The 21,001-nt window shown below is 41.5% G+C and overlaps 1 long non-coding RNA gene across 3 annotated transcripts in view; it reads left to right on the plus strand.

The window, feature by feature from the left end:
* The window catches only part of LOC123601013, an 89,316-nt gene that overhangs the window by 34,327 nt on the left and 33,988 nt on the right, over window positions 1-21,001 (plus strand). For all 3 annotated transcript variants that reach the window (XR_006713926.1, XR_006713925.1, XR_006713924.1), the window contains exon 2: window positions 19,301-19,449. This is a non-coding gene — a long non-coding RNA (uncharacterized LOC123601013). The remainder of the gene's footprint in view (window positions 1-19,300; window positions 19,450-21,001) is intronic.

Genomic DNA, 21,001 nt, shown 5'->3' on the forward strand with positions numbered 1-21,001 from the left:
AATTTCTCTCCAGTCCTGACCTGTAGAATGGCAGATATGTGAGGGTGTCTACTGATCTATCTCCAGGAGTATTTTACTTGGATTTCCAACAGGCGCCTTATACTCAATATGACCTGGTTGTTCTTAGCTCTTCATTCAATCTGCTTTTCTTTCTTGGTTACTGGGACCCTCTCTCTCTAGTCATCCAGGTCATGGTCCTGGAGTTATCCTGGACTCTTTTTCCTCTCCCACCTCATGCGAATCCTTTAACATGACACACAGAATTCTTCATGGCCTGGCAATTGGCTACTGCGGAAGTTCCTCTTCCTCCCAATCCATCCTCACCGGACACACTTGCCATGCTGAAATCCTTGCTGCTATCTGAATTTGCCCCTGCCCTGTACCTTAGCACCTACAGCTCCATCTGCCAGGAATGACCTTTCCCGGCTTCTTCACCCAAGTACTCTTCTCTTAGGGCTCCACTCAAGCAGCATCACCTCTAGGAAGCCTGCCTTTGCCTCTCCCTAGGTTAGGGTCCCTTCTGTGGACTCCCATAGGTTTCCATACTATTTTTTAGTATTGAGTTTATTACAAGGTAGCATCATCTTCTGCATTGCTTGCCTCCCTATGTAGATTTGGAGTTCCCTGAGGGTGAGGACTTTGTCTCCTCCTTTGGCTACTAGCCTCCAGCACAGTTTATGGTGTATGTAAGAGCCTCCAAATGTTTGAATAAATGAGTGAGTGGTATGTGCCACATCTGACGATCCACAGGGGCCTGAACTTGTATGTAGAACCCAGTCTTTTTGAGCCTGTGGACAGTGCTGTTTCCTCAGGTCCAATTTCCAGCACCCGTCCCTTGGATGTTTCATCCCACCTGCCTACTGTATTTAAAATTGAAAATTTGTCTGGGAAAGCACAGACCTATGTGTAGCTCCTCTCAGAGGATCTTGAAACATTCCTAAATATGTTCGTTTAGATTGGGACAAATTCACATGGTTATAATAGGTATGGTTTAGATGGTTTTGAGGTCCTGTCCAGGCATGGCTGCTTAGATCATGACTCTTAGCACCACTGTACTCTCCCTCCAGCTCCCCGCCCCCCCAATCTATGGGACGTGAGCCAATGCTGGTGTTAGCCTTCAAAGAGACAGGGGTCCCAAGCCCCAGCTAAACTGAACTATCTTTAATACTTTCAACATTCTGTGGTCACTCTTTCTCAGGTCTCTACACATGCTGTCCCCTTTTACTTGGGATCTTGCCCCTGTCCTCAACACTCTTAGTACTTCTCTTATCAGACACCTTATTTTTTAGGTCTCAGATTGGAGCGGTCCACATTCAAGGAAGTCCAAGTCTAAGTTAGGTGTCCCTTCTGGTGCTCTCACAACCTGTGGGTGACCTCTATTATGATGCCACAACTATCCCAGAATCGCCTGCCCACTTACATGTTCCCTAGTGGCCTGAAAGCTCCTAGACCAGTGGGGACTGTGTCTGTCAGTTTCACAGCTGTAACTGAGTGCCTGGTACAGAGTAGACACTCACTAGGTGTTTATTGAATGAACAAGTAATTCTTTTTGGTAAGAAGGATTCTCTTCCATGATTCATTTTTACTAAGAAGTGTACCCGGACAAATTCTAGGAAGTCTCAGAATTTTTGTAGTAACAGTTATAAGAGTTATGTGTATGTGGTGTACAAGCTTGTGGATGTCCATCTTTTTTTAAAATTGTTTTGGTCTTGTCTTACTCATCTTCTTGACTCCCCACAGCTCTGTTAACCATAAGCGTTGGCTATTGTGGCTGGTGAATTGTTTTTCTCTAAGGCATGTACATAATTTCAAGTTCAAAGAATGGAATTGGATCAGCTTATATTTCACAGACTAAAGGAAATACACAAACAAATATAAATATTCTAGGTTTGTTTTGGTCTGTATGTCTTGGTCTTACATTGAAAATGTCTGAGAAGGGGCGCCTGGGTGGCGCAGTCGGTTAGGCGTCCGACTTCAGCCAGGTCACGATCTCGCGGTCCGGGAGTTCGAGCCCCGCGTCGGGCTCTGGGCTGATGGCTCAGAGCCTGGAGCCTGTTTCTGATTCTGTGTCTCCCTCTCTCTCTGCCCCTCCCCCGTTCATGCTCTGTCTCTCTCTGTCCCAAAAATAAATAAACGTTGAAAAAAAAAAATTTTTAAAAAATAAAAAATAAAAAAAAAAAAAAAAAAAAAAAGAAAATGTCTGAGAAAATGCACAGAGGATTGGAAGGTCCATCATGTGTTCTGTTGTTTATTGGAAAGAAAGTGGTAGAAAGTGGATCATTTGAAGTTGGCAAATATTTGACTCCTCTGCCCTTGTGCCTACAAATGACAAGGTAGAGATGGGAAAAATCAATTTTGCAAGAGACTGTGGGTAAATTGCCTTCCGGTAAAACAATGATGAAGCAGTTGGCATTTCTAGAAAAGTGAATTTTCTGATTCTTCCATGGCCTCTATTCTAAAGCATTATGATATAACATTATGAGGAGCTCTTAAATGTATGATGTTTACTGAAGACTTAATACTCTGGAAAAATGTTAATGATTGTAAATATTCAAATAGTTTACGAAACTAGATTTTAATTGCTAAACGTCTCCTCATACCTGAGTTGATGATTCTGTTTTTTTGTTTTTGTTTTTAATCAAAGCCTGTGGAATGTCTGGTTGCTATGGACACTGGGGCTTAAGAGGAACTACTGAGTCATCTTAGTGCATTGTCCTTAAACACAGAGCACTGCGCATATCCACAGAAATGTGGAAACTCTCGATCTCCTCCAAATTCCCTGGCATGGTGATTTCTTTGGATTCAGAAGAAGTTTCCTGGGTTTTCTACTGCAGGATGAATGGTCCCTTTAGGTGGAGTGAGGAGACACCATCTACCATTGGTTATTCTGAGAACTGTGCCTTTCCCATTCCTGGAGAAAGGGGAAGTCAGCTAAAGTTTCTCAAGTATTACTCTGGTCTAGGCCCAAACTCTTGATAGACCTTATCTTATTGTCTTATGTGCTAGTCAGGGGCAAAAACCATGTGTAGTTCAATACTGTATACTACACAGTTTGTACTGATGAGTCCAAATGATTGCTGAATGAATGAGCAAATAACCCTGCATAGGTATTATAAACCCATTTTACAGATGACCTCAGACAGGTTATACAAGTTGTTTAAGCTCTTATCTCCTTATCATCTAACCTAAGATATATTAGTAATAGTTAATTTTATTTATTTAAAGCTTATTTATTTTTGGAGAGACAGCACAAGCAGGGGAGGGGCAGAGATAGAGGGGCACAGAGGATCCAAAGCAGGCTGTGTGCTGAGAGCAGAGAGACCGATGTGGGGCTCAAACTCCCAAACAGCAAGCTTATGACCTGAGCCGAAGTCAGACACTTAACCGACTGAGCCACCCAGGTGCCCTGTAATAGTTAATTTTATAGCACAGTATTCAAATTATAGGATATCAAAGGAGAAGAGTAAATATCACCCAAAGATCTTAACTCTCCTTGGAATGGATTAGCACTTTACTGGTTGTATTGGGGATAGCTGTATCATATGGTAGTATGACTTTATTGTCTTTACTTGGAGATTAAGTATGGTTTAAGATGTGTGTGGGTGCCAAGCTGACAAGAGAAGACTGTGATAGTTCTGTATGTCATCTTGTCTGGGTTAGTATCCCCTGTTATTCAGTAACACTAACCTAGATGTGGCTGTGCAGGTGTTTTGTAGAACTTATTAAAATCCATAATTAGCGGTGAGAAATAAGGATTTGAGTCTAGGTCTATCTAGCTTCAAAATCTGTGTTCTCCTGTTTGACATTACACAGGACAAAAAAAGTCTATTGAATTATTCCTTGGCACTTAGATCTTATAATCAAATCTGCAAAGTATTAAGTGCTTGCTCAGGCACTGGGCCAGGTATGTCACTCAGGTTATTACACAGCAACCCTAAATGCCATCGCCCCATCTGTGGTCATGAAGAACGTGAGGTATAGAAAACCTCCATACTATGTTTAACTCTTTCCTAAAGGATGTTCCCTGAAGCCCCCATCTCCCAAATAACAGATTCTTTCATAAAAAATTGGGGAAGTATTCATGCTATCACCACCTCCTGAGGACTCAGTCTATATGCATGATATATAACAACAAGGTGTCCTGCAATAAAGACATTTCTTGAACTCCTCTTAACCCAGTATTTCTAAACATATTTGACCACAGCAGTCCTTGTGTGTGTTATAACCACAAACATCATGGCATGAGTGCTTTGCTGATCACACATAGGGAAGTCCTGGGCTGCTATGTGGCAACAGGCATCAGTTTCACAGTATCAATAGTGGGGAAGGTGCTCAGACCATATCAAGCTCCTGGGTCATACCTATTACTTACATAATGCTTCACATTTATATTATATTTTGGGTAAAAGCCTTATATGGGCTGAATTTCTGTTTGGAGTAGCCTCATTTTGCCCTGGGCTACATGTCAGATCCAGTGAAAGATAATCTTTGCTTCTTTTGGCAGGATGAGCCAGAGAACCTCTAAATTCTTCTTTCGTTTTTTCTCTTGTGTGCCATTTTGATTTCCTCTCATTTCTTTTTTTTTTATATTAAATGTAATTTATTGTCAAATTGGTTTCCATACAACACCCAGTGCTCATCCCAACAAGTGCCCTCCTCAATGCCCATCACCCACTTTCTCTTCTCCCCCACCCCCCACCAACCCTCAGTTTGTTCTCAGTATTTAAGAGTCTCTTATGGTTTGCCTCCCTGCCTCTCTCTTTTTTTCCCTCTTTCCCCTCCCCCATGGTCTTCTGTTAAGTTTCTCAGGATCCACATATGAGTGAAAACATATGGTATCTGTCTTTCTCTGCCTGACTTATTTCACTTAGCATAATACCCTCCAGTTCCACCCACATTGCTACAAATGGCCAGATTTCATTCTTTCTCATTGCCGAGTAGTATTCCATTGTATATATAAACCACACCTTCTTTATCCATTTGTCAGTTGATGGACATTTAGGCTCTTTCCATAATTTGGCTATTGTTGAGAGTGCTGCTATAAACATTGGGGTACATGTGCCCCTATGCACTCCTGTATCTCTTGGGTAAATTCCTAGCAGTGCTATTGCTGGGTCATAGGGTAGATCTATTTTTAATTTTTTGAGGAAGCTCCACACTGTTTTCCAGAGCAGCTGCACCGGTTTGCATTCCTACCAACAGTGCAAGAGGGTTCCCATTTCTCCATATCCTCGCCAGCCATCTATAGTCTCCTGATTTGTTCATTTTAGCTACTCTGACTGGCATGAGGTGGCATCTCAGTGTGGTTTTGATTTGTATTTCCCTGATGAGGAGTGACATTGAGCATCTTTTCATGTGCCTGTTGGTCATCTGGATGTCTTCTTTAGAAAAGTGTCTATTCCTGTCTTCTTCCCATTTCTTCACTGGATTATTTGTTTTTCGGGTGTGGAGTTTGGTGAGTTCTTTATAGATTTTGGATACTAGCCCTTTATCCAATATGTCATTTGCAAATAACTTTGCCAATCCTTCGGTTGCCTTTTAGTTTTGTTGGTTGTTTCCTTTGCAGTGCAGAAGCTTTTTATCTTGATGAGGTCCCAATAGTTCATTTTTGCTTTTAAGTCCCTTGGCTTTGGAGATGTGTCCAGCAAGAAATTGCTGCAGCTGAGGTCAAAGAGGTCTTTTCCTGCTTCTCCTCTAGGGTTTGGATGGTTTCCTGTCTCACATTCAGGTCCTTTATCCATTTTGAGTTTATTTTTGTGTATGGTGTAAGAAAGTGGTCTAGTTTCATTCTCCTGCATGTTGCTGTCCAGTTCTCCCAGCACCATTGTTAAAGAGACTGTCTTTTTTCCATTGGATACTCTTTCCTGCTTTGTCAAAGATTAGTTGGCCATACGTTTGTGGGTTCAATTCTGGAGTCTCTATTCTATTCCATTGGCCTATGTGTCTGTTTTTGTGCTAATACCATACTGTCTTGATGATTACAGCTTTGTAGTAAAGGCTAAAGTCTGGGATTGTGATGCTTCCCGCTTTGGTTTTCTTCTTCAATATTACTTTGGCTATTCGGGGTCTTTTGTGGTTCCATACAAATTTTAGGATTATTTGTTCTAGCTTTGAGAAGAATGCTGGTGCAATTTTGATTGGGATTGCATTGAATGTGTAGATTGCCTTGGGTAGTATTGACATTTTAACAATATTTATTCTTCCAATCCATGAGCATGGAATGTTTTTCCATTTCTTTGTATCTTCTTCAATTTCCTTCATAAGCTTTATATAGTTTTCAGCATAAAGATCTTTTACATCTTTGGTTAGGTTTATTCCTAGGTATTTTGTGATTCTTGGTGCAATTGTGAATGGGACTAGTTTCTTTATTTTTCTTTCTGTTGTTTCATTATTGGTGTATAAAATGTAACCAATTTCTGTACATTAATTTTGTACCCTGCAAATTTGCTGAATTCATGTATCAGCTTTAGCAGACTTTTGGTGGAGTCTGTCTGGTTTTCCATGTAGAATATCGTATTGTCTGCGAAAAGTGAAAGTTTGACTTCATCTTTGCCAATTTTGATGCTTTTGATTTCATTTTGTTGTCTGATTGCTGATGCTTGGACTTCCAACACTATGTTAAACAACAGTGCTGAGAGTGGGCATCCCTGTTGTGTTCCTGATCTCAGGGGAAAGCTCTCAGTTTTTCCCCATCGAGGATGATATTAGCTATGGGCTTTTTTTTTTTTTTTTTAATATTTTTTAAATGTTTATTCACTTTTTTTGAGAGACAGAGACAGAGTGTGAGCAGAGCAGAGGCAGAGAGAGAGGGAGACACAGAATCTAAAGCAGGCTCCAGGCTCTGAGCTGACAGCACAGAGCCTGATGTGGGGCTCAAACTCACGAACCATGAGATCATGACCTGAGCCAAAGTTAGACGCTCAACCGACTAAGCCACCCAGGTGCCCCAGCTGTGGGCTTTTCATAAATGGTTTTTATGCTGTTTAAGTATTTTCATTCTATCCCGACTTTCTTGAGGGTTTTGATTAAGAAAGGATGCTGAGTTTTGTCAAATGTTTTTTCTGTATCTATTGACAGGATCATATGGTTCTTATCTCTTCTTTTATTAATGTGATATATCACATTGATTGATTTGTGAATATTGAACCAGTCCTGAAGCACAGGAATGAATCCCACTTGATCATGGTGAATAATTCTTTTTATATGCTGTTAAATTTGATTTGCTAATATCTTGTTGAAAATTTTTGCCTCCATATTCATCAGGGATATTGGCCTGTAGTTCTCTTTTTTTGCTGGGTCTCTGTCTGGTTTGGGAATCAAAGTAATTTTGGCTTCATAGAATGAGCCTGGAAGTTTCCCTTCCCTTTCTATTTTTTGGAACAGCTTGAGAAGGATAGGTATTATCTCTGCTTTAAATGTCTTTGGAACAGCTTGGGAAAGATAGGTATTATCTCTGCTTTAAATGTCTGGTAGAATTCCCCAGGGAAGCCATCTGGTCCTGGACTCTTATTTGTTGGGAGATTTTTGATAACTGACTCAATTTCTTCACTGGTTATGGTCTGTTCAAGTTTTCTATTTCTTCCTGTTTGAGTTTTGGAAGTGTGTGGGTGCTTAGGAATTTTTCCATTTCTTCCAGGTTGTCCAGTTTGTTGGCATATAATTTTTCATAGTATTCCCTGATAATTGCTTATATTTCTAAGGGATTGGTTGTAATAATTCCATTTTAATTCATGATTTTATCTATTTGGGTCATCTCCCTTTTCTTTTTGAGAAGCCTGGCTAGAGGTTTATCAGTTTTTTTGTTTTTTTTGTTTTCAAAAAACCAACTCTTGGTTTCATTGATACGCTCTACTGTTTTTTGGATACTATATTGTTTATTTCTGCTCTGATTTTTATTATTTCTCTTTCTTCTTCTCCTGGGTTTGGGATGTCTTTGCTGTTCTGCTTCTAGTTCCTTTAGGTGTGCTGTTAGATTTTGTATTTGGGATTTTTCTTGTTTCTTGAGATAGGCCTGGATTGCAATGTATTTTCCTCTCAGGACTGCCTTCGCTGCATCCCGAAGTGTTTGGATTGTTGTATTTTCATTTTCATTTGTTGCCATATATTTTTTAATGTCTTCTGTAATTGCCTCGTTGACCCATTAATTCTTTAGTAAGATGTTCTTTAACCTCCATGCTTTTGGAGATTTTCCAGACTTTTTCCTGTGGTTGCTTTCAAGTTTCATAGCATTGTTATCTGAAAGTGTACATGGTATGATCTCAATTCTTTTATACTTATTAAGGGCTGTTTTGTGACCCAGTATGTGATCTATCTTGGAGAATGTTCCATGTGCACTTGAGAAGAAAGTGTATTCTGTTGCTTTGGGATGCAGAGTTCTAAATATATCTGTCAAGTCCATCTGATCCAATGTATCATTCAGGGCCCTTGTTTCTTTATTGATCCTGTGTCTAGATGATCTATCCATTATTGTACGTGGAGTATTAAAGTCCCTGCAATTACCACATTCTTATCAATAAGGTTGCTTATGTTTGTGATTAATTCTTTTACATATTTGGGGACTTCCATATTCGGCACATAGACATTTATAATTGTTAGCTCTTCCTGATGGATAGACCCTGTAATGATTATATAATGCCCTTTTTCATCTCTTGTTACAGCCTTTAATTTAAAGTCTAGTTTGTCTGATATAAGTATGGCTACTTCAGCTTTCTTTTGACTTCCAGTAGCATGATAGATAGTTCTCCATCCCCTCACTTTCCATCTGAAGGTGTCCTCGTGTCTAAAATGAGTCTCTTATAGACAGCAAATAGATGGGTCTTGTTTTTCTAATCCATTCTGATACCCTGTGTCTTTTGGTTGGAGCATTTAGTCCATTTACATTCAGTGTTATTATTGAAAGATATGGGTTTAGAGTCATTGTGTTATCTGTAGGTTTCATGCTTGTAGTGATGTCTCTGGTATTTTGTGGTCCTTGCAGCATTTCACTCACAGAATCCCTCTTAGGATCTTTTGTAGGGCTGGTTTAGTGGTGATGAATTCCTTCAGTTTTTGTTTCTTTGGGAAAATCTTTATCTCTCCTATTCTGAATGACAGGCTTGCTGGATAAAGGATTCTCGGCTGCATATTTTTTCTCTTCATCCCATTGAAGATTTCCTGCCATTCCTTTTTGTCGTGCCAAGTTTCAGTAGATAGGTCTGCTACTACCCTTATGTGTCTACCTTTGTATGTTAAGGCTTGTTTATCCCTAGCTGCTTTCAGAATTCTCTCTTTATCCTTGTATTTTGCCAATTTCTCTGATATGTCATGCAGAAGATCGATTCAAGTTACATCTGAAGAGAGTTCTCTGTGCCTCTTGGATTTCAATGCCTGTTTCCTTCCCCAGATCAGGGAAGTTTTCTCAGCTATGATTTGTTCAAGAACACCTTCAGCCCCTTTCTCTCTCTCTCTCTCTCTTCTTCTTCTGGAAATCCTGTGATAACAGATAGTGTTCTGTTTGAATCACTTAGTTCTCTAATTCTCCCCCTCGTGATCATGGATTGTTTTATCTCTATTTTTTTCAGCTTTCTCTTTTTCCATAATTTTATCTTCTAATTGACCTAATCTCCCCTCTGCCTCTTTAATCTGCACTGTGGTCACCTCCATTTTATTTTGCACTTCATTTATAACATTTTTAAATTCATCACGACTATTGTTTAGTCCCTTGATCTCTGTAGCAATAGATTCTCTGCTGTCTTCTATGCTTTTTTCAGGCCCAGTGATTAATTTTATGACTATTATTCTAAATTCTTGATCAGTTATGTTATTTATATCTGGTTAGTTAAAGGTCTAAACACTCCCCACTGCAAGAGGAGCTCTGCAGAGGACTGACCAGTGAGAAAGAATATTCAAAACTCAACAGCAGAGTGCACACAGCACACACCAGAAACACTTCCTAAAGTGCCAGCCCTGGACAGTGTATGGCCCTTTTTAATATAGTAGTACTCTCAGAAGCAGGAAACATAACAAGATTTTAAAACACGCAAAGGACAGAAACTTAGCCAATATGACAAGACAGAGGAATTCTCCCCAAAAGAAAGGTCAAGAAGAAATCACAGCCAAGGGACTTGATCAAAACAGTTATAAGCAATATATATGAACAAGAATTTAGAACAGCAGTCATAAGACTAATAGCTGGCCTTGAAAAAAGTATAGAAGACACCAGAGAAACATTGCTTCAGAGGTCAAAGACCTAAAATAGTCAGGCTGAAATTAAAAAAAATGCTATAACTAAGATGTAATACTGACTGGATACAGTCACAATGGGAATTGAAGAAGAAGAAGAGAGAATAGGTGACATGGAACATAAAATTGTGGAAAATAATGAAGCTTAAAAAAAAGAGGGAGAGGAAATTATTAGACAATGAGGGGAGACAAAGAACTTAGTGATTCCATAAAATGAAATAATATCCACAGCATTTGTATTTTAAATCATATAGGAAAGGAAAGAGGAATTACAAACCAAAAAATACAGTAATACTGGTTTTCATATTTGCCTATGTAGTTACCTTTGCTGATGTTCTTCATTTCTTCATATGGTTTTGAGTTACTGTCTAGTGTCCTTTCATTTCATTCTGAAAGACTCCCTTTGGTATACCCTCTAAGGCAGGTCAACTAGCAATAAACTCCCTCAGTTTTTGTTCATCTGTGAATATCTTAATTTCTCTTTCACTTTTGGAGGATACTTTTGCCAGGTATAGAATTATTGGATGAGAGGGTTTCTTTTTCTTTTTCTCACTACTTTAAATATGTTACCCCATTGTCCTCTGGCCTCTGTGGTTTCTGATGAGAAACGAGCTGTTATTATATTGAGGATCCTTTGCACATGACTAGTTGCTTCTCTATTGCTGCTTTCAAGACTATATTTGTCTTTTGACAATTGGATTAACAATGTATCTCAGTGTGGATGCCTTTGACTTTGTCCTACCTGAGCCTCATTGAACATTTTGGAGGTGTAGATTCATGTTTTTCATCAGTTTGGGACTCTTGGGACATTAATTCTTCAATTTTTTTTTTTTTTTTTTTTTTTTTGCCTCTTTCTCTCTTTCCTCTCCTGTCTGAGATTCCCATAGTGTGCATGTTGGTACTTTTGATGATGTCCCACATGTCCCTTTAGGTCTGTTCACTTTTCTTCTTTCTTTTTTCTTTATGCTTTTCAGACTGGATAATTTTAATGGGCCAATCTCCAAGTTACCCGATTCTCCTCCCTGTCGGATCTTCTGCTGAACATCTCTAGTGAATTTTTCATTTTAGCTATTGTATTTTCAAGCTCCAGAATTTTTATTTGGTTCATTTTATTATTGATTGATATTCTCTATTTGTTGAGACATCATTCTCCTGGTTTCCTTTAGTTCTTTGAACATCTTCAAGATAGTTGACTTGAGCATCTTCAAGATAATCTGTCTGTCTGGGCTTCCTCAGAGACCATTTCTGTCACTTTATTTTCTTTTTCCTGTGAATGCACCATAGTTTCCTGTTTCTTGGCATGCTGCTAAATTGTTGTTGAAAACTTGACATTTTGAGTATTATAAAGTGATAACTGCCGAAATCATATTCTTTCCCCTTCCCATGATGTGCTATTGTTTCTTATTGTGAGTTACAATCATCTACTTATTTAGTGACTTTTCCAAATGATTTTGCATATATTTCTTGTCATCTGTGGTCATGCAAGTCTCGCTTCCATTATCTCAGCATTCATCCAGGAATCTGAGAGATATTTCCTTAAGTGTTTGGAACCAAAAAGAAAACAAAACAGAAAAGACTTTGTGGTATTTGCAGTCTTTGCAGATTGTTTGTGAACTACCGTCCCTCAGTGCTTAGCCAGACCATCTACAACTGTCTTAACTCTCACAAAGAACCCAAAGATCAGATCACCTCACTTTTTCTGAGTATATATATTCAGACTTGAGCATGCATATGGCCCTCCAGATTCCCTGGCTTACCTGGAAACCCTTCCAAGCCCTTATACCTTCAGTTATCTTCCTCCTCAGGCTACTCTTTCCCAAATTTTTGGTCTGTCAGCTGCTTGTCCCATTCTCCATCCTTTGCCCCAGGTGACTGTCAGTAGTAAGATGCCTTTACATCCTTTAAACGAATGCTGCCCAGAAGGCCATTCCATCCCTGGGAAAATTCCGAGAGGGTCAAAACAAAGGCAGCCTCTGAGCAAGTGAGTCAGGGAACCGACAGACAGGTCAAAATGCACAACTACAGTTCTTTGATAACAAAGTTTGAATTGCCCTTCTGGCATCAGCAAACCAAACCACCAGGAATGGGAGTTAACCATCAACATGGCCATGGGCCAAGCTAGGGAATGGGGGGGATCTTCAGTGGTTAAGAAAAATGCCACATGCTTTTACTAAAATTAGCAGCAGCTGCTTCATTAAGCACTTCCCTGGTTTTTGCAAATCTTTTTTTTTTTTTAAATTACATTCCTCATTCTGATTATTTTTGCCAGCTTAATGTTTTCTTCAGTGGAGGGATAGATACTTGGGTCTCCCTACTATTTTTGGTGACACCTGTCCTCCAGTACCTAACACATATAGAGGCAGAGATTCTCTGATTGGAGCAGGGACAGGAGGCCTGGGGCTCCAGTCTCACAGGTAGCTAGCTATTCCACACTACCCCTCCTCACATTACCTGAGGCCTTTGTGGCACACAATTTAAAACCACCAGTACAAAGGACAGAGCATGAAATTTTGGGCTACACAGCCCTGCCTGCCTGCCTGCCTGCCTGCTCACGTTTTCATTTTCTTTATGCATTCATTTATTCATTGCTCAACAAATATTTGTTGAAGACCATGTGCTAGGCACAGGCTTGAACCTTGGCCCCATGGTTCACTAGCTGTGTGACCTGACACCTTCTCAGTAAAATTTGTTTCTTCCCTGCTGGGGGAGGGCTAAACACAGCCTGGCTTCAAGAGTGGCTGTTAATGACTGGATTTAGTACTGAACAGGCTTCCAATAGTTTCCACTAGCAACCACTATTGGATGTTTAAAATTATATGATTCAAGTCAGCAAAGAAAACTACATATACTTGAAATTTTCTCTGAGGTCAAACACTTCATCCATTATACAGATAGAGTAATGGCTAAAAGGGAAGCTTTGGAGCTAGACTGCCTTCATCCAAATCCCAGTTCTTCCTCTTATTTGTGGTGTGGCATTGACAAGTTGATGAATTTCTTTATACCTCAGCTTTCTTATCTGGAAAACAAGCATATTAATAGTACCCAGCTTGTCATACTCTTATAATGTATAAATAAGGTAATCTACTTAAAATGTTTAGAACATTACTTCACATACAAAAAGTACTCAGTAAGTGTTGTCTATTATCATTTTCATCATTTTCGTTTCCATGGTACTCTAGATAGGGTTTCTAGAGCTCTGGAGAGTGGATCAGTAAAGCTCAGGCAAATTATCAAAAATCAAACCTTTGCAGGATGTGAGTAAGAGAAAAAGAGGAAAGAGCAACTCGACGGTGAACCCTTCGTGGACTCCTTTAGCCCTTACCACAAAGCAGGGGAATTACATCCTTGGGTCTTTCTCTACCTTCTCTCTAGGGCTATGTCCAGTACATGATCATGAATGTGAAATGAATACATGAATGGATGAGAAGTGAATGACTGTATAAGTGAATCATTGATAATGGAATGAACCAGTCATGTTTTCTGTCTTTGGCACTCAGTGTATCCTACTTCACCCGAACACCTATGTCTACTTATTTTAGTCTCTTCCAAATGAAGAATATGGGCAGTCATTGTACACTGCCCCCTCCTCCACCCACCAGAAAGAGAATTCTCCACCTGTGACTGTGCTTTTTGGGCTTTGTGAACTTCCCTTCTCTGGGAGGGAACAGCAGGAACCCATCTGTCTGTCTTAGAGAAGGCTGATGTCACACCAGCAGGTTCTGGCAATGTCCTGATAATAAACAACGATGGCCCTGATTTCCAGAAAGACTGGAGGACAGTCACAGGAACACTGGGACCCGCAGGAGCAGCAGGGCCAAATTTTCTTGCAAGAACTCTTGGATTCAAATTTCATGATAGAGCGAACTTCTGCGTGAGGCTAGAGAGCGTTAGCATATCTGCTGGGTATTTCTGTTCTGTGTTGACCCTGAGGTGAGCCCTGCTTTTCTGACACGGCATTGACGTAAAGCACAACAGGATGAGACGGCGTGCAGGGTACAATTTCAGAAATCTTTCAGGAGTCACCTGGTATAGGGGCTTCCCTTCAGTTTTCTAGTGCACTGGAAGGGAAAGGAGGCTGTGCTTGAAGTTTGGTCAGACCAAGTAGGTAGCAACGGTTCAGCTGAGCATAGGACACAGTGAATTGGTTCCCCTCCCTCTCTCCACGTGGCACGGGCCCAGGCTCCAAGCGAGGTCATGCTGCTGTTGTGTAATCTCTGCATCAGGAACGAAGTAAAGGGAAACAGGGGTCTGCCCCATCTCCATTTCAGGATGTGTTTCATTTCTCTTCCTCCCAATATTTACCAGATTTTAAATAGGTCGTTTTTCAGCCTATTGGCAATTCCCATCCTTATTCTTACCTCTCTCCCTCCACAATACTCTCCCAGATGCGTCCTTGGTACTGGCAGGGTCTCTTCCTGTAGAGACGGTTTAGATGGGGTGGACAGCACTTCAGTGATTCTTTGCAATTCTGTCGTCAAGCTCATTCTAACGCTACCTCCCATAGCTTCTTCTGTGGCAAAAAAGGAGAGCAAAATGGTGGTGCTGGTGGTGAGGTACAGGAAGGGAAAGAAAAAGCAATTTGGTCATTTCTAGAAATGCGATTATAGAAAATACAGGCGGCCGAAATCCACACTCCTACCTTAAGGAATACTATCTTTCTCTAGAAAACTTCCACTCCGATGACAAAAAAAAGATTCGAAGCAGGAACATTATTCCAGAGAATGCATGTAATGAGGGGCCACATAGCCCCAGAGGCAGTATTTGGGATTAGATATTGGAGGCTCGGGTTTCAGCTGTGGCTTTGCCATCAACTCGCTGTGTGACCTCAGGTAAATTACCCTTTTTGGGCCTCAGTTTGCTCAACTGTAAACTAGAGATAATAGTACCCATCTGGCAGTGCAGGAAGGTTAAATGAGAGAATGTATATAAAGTGCCTAGAACAGGGCCTGGCACTGTGAACAGCCACGTTATGGGTTCTAACACCATTATTAATGGAGGATGAGGCCTACTTTGAGGACCTCACTGCTGGTGAAACTGAGGATGTGCTCTGGAACGTGTTCTTGGGGTCCAGCACAGAAGGTCTGCTTATGAACAGCCCTTGCTGGACAAACGTTTGAATTCAGTCATAAGGAGTCGACAGAATCTGGGGAAGCTCCCAGTTTGGTGCTCATGAAAAGTGTGCGCTTTGTGAAGAGTTCCCTGCTAGCTCTTTGGGTGTCTGCTTCATTCGCGTTTATGTTCTGGGGAATCTCAAAATCCAAAAAGGACGGTGTGGATGTGGCACGAATTACCGTGCTGCCCTTAAGTTGAAACCATTCTTGTGGTTTCTGACTTTGGCTGGGAAAGGGAAGATCCAGGGGTCTGCAGGAGCTTGGACCTGGGGTTCCAGCCAGAGAACACGAGCACAAAAGGTATGGGAATTAAATTTCTGAGGCCTAGGGAGTCAGGGAGAGGGATTATTGCCTGTACCTGGCCTTGCACCTGATGCAAAGTTGGTACTTGATATTTGTGCCTGAAAGAATGAATGAGAATAAGTCCTACGCTGGTGGGGGTGGGGGACACTCAGAAATCAGTACAGCTGAGTTGTGCTATCAATTTTATCACTTTCTAACTACTATATTTAATTATCTATAGGGCATGATCAACCAACTTTGGCAATATATATATATATATATATATATATATATATATATATTATAAATATATATATAAATTTATAAACTTATAAATATATATATAAAATATATATTTAAATATATATATATATTTAAAGTTTTTATTGATTTATTTTAAGAGAGTGAGAACAAGCTAGGGAGGGGCATAGAAAGAGGGAGAGAGAGAGAGAGAGAGAGAGAGAATCCCAAGCAGCTTCTGCACTGTCAGCGCAGAGTCTGATGCAGGACTCAAACTCATGAACCTTGAGATCATGACCTGAGCTGAAACCAAGAGTTGGACGCTCAACTGACTGAGCCACCCAGGCCCCCCAACAATTTATATTTTATTGATAATGATGGGTATAATGTATTAAACACTACTTATAAGTCTGACACTGCACTAAGCACTTTATATTCTTTTTTTTTTTAACAATTTTTTAAGTTTATTTTGAGAGAGAGAGAGAGAGCGCATGCACACACAAGTGGGGGAGGGTCAGAGAGGGACAGAATTCCAAGCAGGCTCCACACTGTTGGCATGGAGCCCAACACGGGGCTCGAACCCATGAACTGTTAGATCATGACTTGAGTTGAAACCAAGAGTCAGACGCTCAAATGACTAAGCCACACAGGCGACCCTACAAATATTCTTAAATTTAATACCACAAGCCTGTGTCAAGTCAGACTTCTCTGGTTACTTGCCCTTTAGCCATACCTACCTCTTGCTTGGGAAAATGGTTCTGAAACTCCATTCCAATGTGGGTTACCTGCACCCGCACTTCTCTGGGGACACCAACTGGGCGTCCAACAATTCAACTCAGTTCTGTCACCATCTGCCTGGAGATAGTATTGGATCTCACAGGTTAAGTGTTCAGTCCCATACGACTACCCCTCACCATGAGCCCCCCCCTCACCATGAGTCCCCCCTCCCACTAACCCCCCTCCCCCACCTTCAGATGCTAGTTACATGGCCAGGTTACCTGTGCTTCTGACCAACTGGCTATAAATCAGTGATTCCTAGGACTCTCTTCTTGGGTTTGGTTGATTTGCCAGATTGGCTAACAGAACTCAGAGAAACATTTTATTCACTGTATTACCACTTTATTATGAAAGGATATAACTCCAGAAAAGCCAGGTGGGAGAGATGCATAGAGCAAGGTGTGTGAGCAGAGTGTAGAACTCCCGTGTCCTCCCCAGGCACACCATTCTCCCGGTGTCTCCTGGTGTCCACATGTTCATCAACCCTGAAAGTCTCTGAACCCTGTACTCTTGGGTTTTTATGGAGGCTTCATTACATAGGCATGGCTGATTAAATTATTGGCCATTGCGATTGATTCCACCTCCAGCCTGTCTCCCCTCCCCTGAGGTCAGGGTGGGGGGCAGGGAGGTGGGGACTGGGAGGGGGATGAGGAGTGAAAGTTCTAACCCTTTAATCAAAATCAGGCCCCATTGGCAACCATGGAGCAACCATGGCAAGATAGGCTCCATTGGCAACCAGCCCCATCCTGAGGTGTTTTCCAAAAGTTGCTTCATTAACATAACAGAGTGATAAACTCTCAACACAGGAAATTCCAAGGGTTTTGAGTTGTGTGCCAGAAATGGGGACAAAGACCAAATATGTATTTCTTATAATAAATCACAGTATCACATTAGGTAACTAAACCCTGACTTTTTTCCCCCTGAGCTGCAATGTGCCCAGCTCCAAGATATGAATTCTGTTTGGTCTAAGCCAATAATATTCCCCAATTTCCCAGCTCCCTTGCTATGAATTGCCATATCTCCCAGTTCTGGCGAATAGGATCTAAAGAAAAGTCCAGAACAAAGACTACTGTGAAGCCTTCTATTTTCCTGTTAAAAGGAAAGATATAGGTACCTTGATATAAATGTGATATTTGGAGCCACAACAGCCATTTTACAAACATGAGGCAATAAGGATGAGATAAAGGCCAAAAGAATCTGGGAGATGTTATAGAGGTGCTGAAACTACACAGTCACCACTTCCAGAGCTCTTGCTAGGTGAGAGAAACTATTCCTTTTTGTTTAAACCACTGAGTCAGATTTCTTCACTTGCAACCAAATGATGAAATACATGCTTTAGATACTATCATTTTCAGTTTGGGATGAGAAGATTAAAGTAACTAGCTCAAGGTCACACAGCTCATAAATTGTGGTATGAAATTCACCTCTAGTTCTATCCAAATTTAAAGCCTGTCTTCTCAACCACTATCTTGTGTTGAAATTGTCAGTGTGGTTGATAGAAAGTATATTTTTCAACAGCTAGGATCTCTAAAAAATAGAGTAACACAAGAAAAGAGAAGAAAAGAGGAAAAAGCAGGCTTCCCAGAACCTTTGCTGGGAAAGCCCTGGTCTTTCTGAATCTGGGCTGCTGGTATCCAGTAAAAGGCCAGAATGACCCTGCAGACTCATTTGTTCTTGTATCTGGGAGTTTTTCCCGCAGCTGAAGGAGACAGGTGCCCACATGGGATGAACTCAGAGAAGGAGAAGCTGGGATTGAGGTTTTGGTGTGCAAGCTCTGCTGGGTTGGCTGCCTGGAGTAGCCCTGGGAAGCTAGCCCAGGGACTGGACTGAGACCCAGCCTTAACGCTGACTTAGTGGGCATTGGACAGCCAGCTACACCCTCTGCACAGAGTCGGGGAGCATGGCAACTCAACATGGATGTGACAAGAACCAAAGACAGCCTCTTGTTTGCAGCATGCTTATATGATATATAAACAGAAAGAAGGGAGGATCTGCCTGAAAACCATACCTGAGACCGTGCAGGCAGTGACAACGGGGTGTGGACCTGACTCGGGGGGTATGGGAGACAGCTGGGTCCTGCGGTCCCACTTTTTTTGCCAGGAAATGAGGGCAAGGATACTTTCAACACCACCTATGTCTAGACATGGGAGAACAAAGATGAGTACAACGTGCCAGACTCTGAATTAGGTACTTTATGCATATTATTTCACTTAATTCTCCATATAATACAATGAGGTAATTATTAATATCGAGTTGTTAATTTAAAAAAATTATAGCTCAGATGAGTTAAGAAAATTTGCAAGCTGCACAGCTGGAAAATGGTGACGCTGGAACTCAAGCCTAGGTCAGTCTGTTTCCAAAGCCCATGGCATGTGACTCGGACTCTCAGGAAGCTCAGGGTGAAAGGAATCAGTCGTAGTTTCTTCCTACACAGCAGAAAGAAGGCAATAATGGCTCATGGTTCTTTGTGTTCGAGCCCTGCAGGGAAGAGGATTGGTGACAGGTCTAGAATTAACAGTGCTTGGCAGCTGTCACCACCCTCGATGGCAGGGTTAAGAACGCGAGTCCTGAAAATGTAGGTCAGGGGGAGGCACCGCCTTTTTCTGAGAGCACGGGGCTCTGATTCAGATGGTCAAGTACAGACACATTTTCCCTCTGTGTTTCTTCAGTGTCCAGGAGCTGTGACCCAGACCCGCGTCCCAGGACAAACTGGAGGTGGAGGCAGAAATGAGTGCTCACGTATACCTGCTCTAAGGATGAGAGCAGAGGTTGATGGGAAGTAGGCCACAGAACAGACCCCCAACTGGACACAACTGAGGTAGGGGTAGTCCCTGAGTGATTTTTATGCTTTGTTGATCAGATTCTTTATGGCTCTGGGTTCATTAAACAAATTCTCCATTCTATGTCACCGAGTCCCTGGGTGGGCTTGGACCCGAGACCACACGGCCAAAGCACCTAAGATAGACCACGTGTCCTTCCCAGACAGGCCCTGGGATGCCCACCTTTCCTGAGCAATGTCTACGGCAGTTCATTTCTCACCACAAGGGCTTGGCTGTGTTGCCCTCACTTTTCCTTTACCACATCCCTCCTTGCAGGTCTTCCTTCCAGTCCATTTGGAGCCACTCTGTTCACTGCCCTAAACTCCACACCAGGTCTCCTACTGCTCCCACACCCTCTCCTGCCTTACGGGCAGATCTGTTCTTCTCTGCCCCTCACTGCTCACCTCTAACCTAATGCCTCCTCAGAGTCCCTTCCAGATCAGAGCTGATCTTTCACAGTGCCCCTCGTTCTTTCTCACCCCACCCCATTCTGAAGTGGACCCCCTTCCACCCTCCGTCTTTCCCCATGACTGTTCCTGCTCCCAGAGTTCTAGAGCTATGGAGGGGCAGCTTCAGGTAGTCTGGGAGAGAATGACGAAAGAGATTGGAAGGGATCAGGCAAAACAGACCTCTGGACACGTCTTTTCAGGGATCATTGTTGCCCACGATGGTTAGATCCCAACATACTATTAGATATGGGCTATAAGAGGGGTTGAACCACTCAAACATGTTTTTTGTGTATAGACAAGTATGCACTTTTTTTTTTAATGTTTATTTTCAGAGAGAGAGAGGGAGAGCAAGTGGGGCAGGGGCAGAGAGAGAGGCAGACAGGATCAGAGGTGGGCTCTGAGCTGATAACAGAGAGCCCATGCAGGGCTTGAACTCATGAACTACGAGATCGTGACCTGAGCCAAAGCTGGTTGTTTAGCCAACGGAGCCACCTAGGTGCCCCAAGTATGTACTTTCTTAAGGACTTTTTCACAGCACCTTCTAAAATATTTATATACTACTTAAAAAATTAAAAGTCAACTTACAGCAATAAAAAAAGCAGAAAGGGCAACACAGTATATTTCTAGAGGCTTATTTTATATCATACCACTATTAAAATATCCAGATGCACAATTATAGGACCAAAATCTTCTCAGTGTATATTGAAGAAAATGGCTCCCAGCTGCACCATTTCACACTCTTTGCACAAAATTCAGGATCCCGAAGCCCTGACATCAGGTCTTTTATGCAACATTTGCACTTAGTGTGAGCCACTCTGACCGTGCCGGTTAGAAGTAGCATTATTACAGTTTTTTTTTTAAATTATGATTAAAATAAACCTTATACTTATAAGGTAAGGTTCAAAGTAGTGCAAATTGAGTCAAGTAAAAAAACTCATTTCTTAAACTCCACTGCCCCACCAACCAGTCTTACTTTCTAGAGGCAAGTGCTTTTAACCATTTCTAACTTTATTTTTTGTTTGGCTTTTACCATAATTGTCAAGGAGTCTTACATTCTTTGCCCGCCATCAAAGATGGCAACTTTCTGTCACTTGCACTCTCC

The sequence above is a fragment of the Leopardus geoffroyi genome, chromosome D1, assembly GCF_018350155.1.
Source record: "Leopardus geoffroyi isolate Oge1 chromosome D1, O.geoffroyi_Oge1_pat1.0, whole genome shotgun sequence".
Classification (NCBI taxonomy): Eukaryota; Metazoa; Chordata; class Mammalia; order Carnivora; family Felidae; genus Leopardus; species Leopardus geoffroyi.